Raw genomic sequence first — 6,041 nt, forward strand, 5'->3', positions numbered from 1 at the left:
AAAATTGAAGTAGAATCTTTTTAATTAACTAATTCATTAATTCATCTATCTATCTATCTATCTATCTATCTATCTATCTATCTATCTATCTATCTATCTATCTATCTATCTATATATGCAACATGAACCAGTCAGCCTGTGCCAAGTCATTTTATGCTTTGAATATCATCAGTTACATTTATACCTGTCAGATCCTCCCCACACAAACCCCCACCCTACACACACACACACACATTCACATACACATATAAATATACATATACATTCATACATACATACATTATATATATATATATATATATATATATATATATATATATATATATATATATATATATATATATATATATATATATATATATATATATATATATATATATATATATATATATATACACACACACACACACGTACATTAGATTCATTAGTTTCATTTAGTATCAGTTTTAGTTAATGATATTAACCCTGGTTCATGCAGCTAATGCATATGAAATACCAATGAAAAATATGGTACATTTGCATGAAAGAAAAGTACATGCAAAATATAATTCTTTCATTCTTAATGGGTCACAGGTCTGTCATCTATCATTTGCTGAAGTTCACTGGAAAACAATGAGTCCAGGAACCAAGTGGGTTTCTGAGGAAGAAATAGCCACTATATTTGCAAAACTTTTCAACGTTCAAGGTATAAATGGTCTAAAAAAGAGTTTAAAGAGTTTTTAAAGGCAGTTATTCGAATGGAAACACAATATTCTCAGAAAAGTAATTTCCACTTTAATGGGGTCAAAATTCAGACTCTGCAATGCCCTTTTTTATATTTTTTTCTTATATTTTGATTGTTTACTTTTATTTCATTCTTACATAGCTATATGTATGTATATTTTCATCTGTGTTGTTTTCTTTAATAATTGCACTGTCCATGGAGCGGACCTGACTCACATTTCACTGCTGGTTATATATGCTATATATAATTTTGTATGTGACGAATAAAAATCTTGAATCTTGAATCTTGAATCTTGCCCCCCTAAAACGGCTCATTCAAACACGCCCCCACATGTCTACATCACTATGCGGAAATATATGTTTAAAGCCACCCAAATGCTCACGCAAAGAAAGCGGGTGTGGTTTCAGTAACCGCAGTTATTGTTGAAGCAGCCATGTCAGGTGGATGCTGTGTGTTTCTAGGCGAATGCTAAAGCACTTTATTTGGCCTTCCGAAAAGTAGATGCATTTAAAATCTTTAAGAATACTTAGAAGTTACAACAGAACAGCAACACGTTTTATTGATGACCGTTTCATGAATCTAGGAGAGGAGGTAATTCTGACTTTGCTTCAACAATCTGCCGCTACTGAATCAGCCATTGTAAGTATGTTTTGTTATTAGTTTAAGTATTTGCTACTGACTGTTCAAATGCAGAGTTTTGCGCATGGTGTTTGTGTGTGTGCTTGTGTGTGCATGCACGTCTGTGTGTGAGAGAGAGAGACAGGGTCACTCACATCACAGTGGAGTCAGCTGTCTTAATTGTTACATGGCTTGTGTACTGCAAACACATATGAGCTTCATTACTGTCTGTCACACCACTCTATTTCCCATTTGGGCTTAAACTGATGGTAAAACAAAGGACATTATTAACTGTCTTTACATTTATTTAAAAAAATTAAGCTCACGATTGTAGAAAGGGGGTTTTACATTTCCTACGAGTGCTTGCAGTGTTCGGACAAACACAATGCTGGGTCAGTTGGCCAATCAGAGCAGACTGTGCTTGTCGTAAGGAGGGACTTTGTGGAAAATGACTCATTTGAGGGATACAATATTTGAAAAATAATGTGTTTTTTGATCATTAAAGCATGTCAACATACTCTGTTAAACCAAATACACAAAATAATGATCTTTAAAAAAGAATCATGTGACCCCTTTAAAATCATTTTTATCCCTGAATTTTTTTTTTTGGACGAACAGAAATTCTAACTACAAACTTTTTTAATTTAATGTTGATTTTAGTTGGGGTTGTTTTGTTAAAAACTCAGTCAGCAGAGATTTGTTCTTACAGCTAGACATGCTGTTATGTTGGTTTTAGGGTTTTGTTTCTTGTTTAGGTTAACTGAAGCAACGACTGAGTCGTGCAGTTACATAGCATGGCCAGCAACTCAGCACTTGTTTCCCGTATCTCAGGGAACCGATGTTACATTAGTAACCAAGTACGTTCCCTATCGATACTACCTACACTCGTACTGCGTCTGCTTAAGATGCTTATGGGGAGCCAGTGCAATCCCACCATACTGTGTGAGTGGAACAACCCATACTTGAACTTGCGTTGAGCACAAAGGGCCCAGAAGGACCAAGTTATTGCAGGGAAGCCCAGCAGGAGCGATAGGGCCAAACTCACCGATGTCAGCCCGTGCTTAGTAATCATTCCAAGCAGTGCCGTCGCTTCCTACACGCAGAGTACGCAGTCTGTGTAGGGCACCAACTCCCAGAGGGGACACCATCCCAGTTGCTCAAAAAAAAAAAACCTTCCGCCATTCTTCCATCCGCGCTCGTGACCGCTTGCACCTCATGTTTTCAGCTGAATGTTCATAATTGATGGATGAACATCTATGTCCGGGTAAAGGACATCAGCAATCCGGCGCAGAGAAAAGAAAACTAAAGAAAGTAAAACAATAATAAAAAAAAAAAAAGTTGGCTTGATGTTAGATGTTCCAGAGTCTCAAATTTAGGGACCGTCTCTAAAGTTACATGCGATATTGGTATACACTTTTCTAACGTCAGTAGCATTTGAAGAGAATGACTTACAGTCACAAAAACAACTGTAATTGTTCATCTAGATGACAGCTATAAAGCACAATTGAATTGAGTGTTGGATATTTATTAAAATAAACTGTAAATCATATGTAAATTATGCTACTTTTTCACATGGGCTCAAACGCAAATTTGAAACTCAATAGCATTTGAGGAGAAAGACTTGCAGTCATAAAACAATTGTAATGTGTTCATTTAGATGTCAGCTACAATGCACACCTTATACATTTTTTATATATATTAAAATAAATTATAAATAATTTAGGTAAAAAATAGGCCCATTTATCACTTTCAGGCAACTTCCTGTGAACTTTTTTTTTTTTACGAAAATTACCAATGGTTTTAACAATAACACCGGAAATCATCGTTGTTGTTGCCATGGTAACTGCAAATTAACCATGGTTTTGTTACTTCAAATAATAATTTACAAAGTATTAATATACTGTAATATTTTTTTATGTTGTTGTTGCTATAAAAAACAGTTAAGACATCAATAGCCTTTAAAATGACTTAAAATGCATTATATAAAAAAACAATGAGCCAATAATGATTGGTTAATAATAAAACTGTTAAAATACATAATGTAGGCAAATACAAAATAAACAATTTATGTACGTTATTACAAATGCCTACAAAGGGAGCCAGATGCCATGTAATTGCTGCTGTTACACTTACAGGAGAATCAAATCCTTGTTTAGGCTACTGACCAAACATATAATTCAAATAGTCACTTAATCTTTCATTTTTGGCCACCTTTTTGCTATAGATGACTCAGCCTTTATAATTTCTTCAACAAAAACATGCATATCACAACCCTTACAAAAATAAACCATGGTTTTATCATAGTAAAACTGCTTAATTTCCTTTTGCATGATTTCTTAATGCTTGAAACTATAAAATAAATTAGAGTCATAATAGAGTTATAGCCACAGGTAAATGTCGAGAGCTACAATTGTAATTTGAAAATAATACAATTTATTCATTTAGTTTTTTATTAGATTAAAGTTATTTTTTCACCCCTATAGTAGGTGTTTTTTTCATCATCATATTTGAGGAAGGGGGGCACAACAATACAATCCTGCTTAGGGCACCCATTTGGCCAGCAGTGGCCCTGATTTCAAGTAGAAATCATACAGCCTCGTAACCCAGAGGGGACCAAGAGCATACAGAGAAGGCAATGCCTTACTAGTACTGGTTTGCCAGAGTTAATCCATCTAAGCAGAAAGGACCCGAGCCTGTAAGGTTGGGACGTCCAGATTGTAAAACCTAGTAAATGTGGATTGTGAGGACCAGCCGGTCGCCGCACAAATTTCTACAATTCAAGTCCGGTGGCAAAACAGAGAAGAAAATAGGGACATAATTAGCGAAGTAAAGTAAAATTAATTAGTTTTAAACCCAATCTAAAGAATAAGAATGCACATTTGATACAATTGCAGTCACAAATTATGAAATGCATTATTCGAATGCTTGGCGAAAGAGATGTGTTTTTAATCTAGATTTAAACAGAGAGAGTGTGTCTGAACCCCGAACATTATCAGGAAGGCTATTCCAGAGTTTGGGAGCCAAATGCGAGAAAGCTTACCTCCTTTAGTGGACTTTGCTATCCTAGGAACTACCAAAAGTACAGCGTTTTGTGACCTTATGGGTTGTAGCGTGGTATAGGCTTGTTAGGTACGCAGGAGCTAAACCATTAAGGGCCTTATAGGTAAGTAATAATAATTTGTAACTGATATGGAACTTAATAAGTAGCCAGTGCAGAGACTGTAAAATTGGGGTAATATGATCATATTTTCTTGACCTGGTAAGGACTCTAGCCGCAGCATTTTGGACTACCTGTAGCTTGTTTATTGAAGATGCTGGACAACCACCAAGAAGTGCATTACAATAGTCCAGTCTAGAGGTCATAAATGCATGAACTAGCTTTTCTGCATCAGAAACAGGTAACAAATTTCACTCAATCACTCCACCGACTTCGCTCCGTTGTCACTGCTCTCGGCCCCGCCCCACTCGTCACACCCATATTTTCTAATAATATTACCAAGGGGCAACATGTATTTTGAAAATAGAGGGACCTAGGACAGTGTGGCGGGGCCGAGGGACGTGGGAACAAGGAGTGAGGCCGGCAATGATTGGGAAATCAGCGACACCTGTGACCCACTGCCGGTCTCGAGTCCCACGTAGGAGATGGAAGGATATAAAACTGGAGAGACGACAGTGAAGGACGAGAGAGGACCAGGCCTGGGCTTTTAGTTGTGTTTTGATTTTATTTTGTGCGCATCAGTCGTCCGTGAGGGGCTGGTGCGCTGTTTTGTGTTTATTTTGTAATTATTAAAATGTTATTTTGATTGTCTGCCAGTTCCCGCCTCCTTCTTCCCGATGATTATTAAGGTTTATCGTTACAGACAGATCCTTGTGGCACTCCATTTTTTACTGCCGATAAATGAGAGTACTCCTCATTTAAATAAACAAAATGGTAGCGATCGGACAGGTATGATCTAAACCATCTTAGAGCCTGCCCTTCAATACCTGTATAGTTTTAAAATCGATCTATGAGTATGTCATGATCTATGGTGTCCAACACAGCACTAAGATCAAGTAAAAAAAGCAAACTGAAACCTGACTGAAATTCTTCATACAGAATTTTTTTTTTGCAGGAAGGAGCTCAGTAGAGCAGACACAACTTTTTCTAAAATTTTAGACATAAATAGAAGATTTGAAATGGGCCTATAATTTACCAGTTCACTAGGATCTAGTTGTGGTTTCTTAATAAGAGGCTTAAAGAAATTCATAAAGTCATTACTATTAAACGTTGATGGAATATTAGAATCAGGTGGTGTCTGGTTATTTGTTAATCTAGCCACTGTGCTAAATAAAAACCTTGGATTGGTTATTTTCAACGAGTTTGTGGATATGCTCGGCCCTGGCAGATTTTAGGGCCTGTCTATGGCTGGACATACTGTTTTTCCAAGCAATTCTAAAAACTTCCAAATTAGTTTTTCTCCTTTTGCGCTCAAGACTACGAGTTTCTTTCCTGAGAGATTGTTGCCCATGTTGCCAGTCATTTCGTCTAGTTCATGTGTATTCATGGGTACACATAGCAGTTGAGATAAATCAGGCAGGTTATTTGCAAATTTGTTTTTGGTGGCTGGAACAATAGTTCTGCCCAGACGGTAACGCTGAGCCATATAGTTAATATCAGTAATATGCAGCATGCACGATACTAGAAAAAGATCGGCCACAT

This window comes from Carassius carassius, chromosome 40 (genome assembly GCF_963082965.1).
Source record: "Carassius carassius chromosome 40, fCarCar2.1, whole genome shotgun sequence".
NCBI lineage: Eukaryota > Metazoa > Chordata > Actinopteri > Cypriniformes > Cyprinidae > Carassius > Carassius carassius.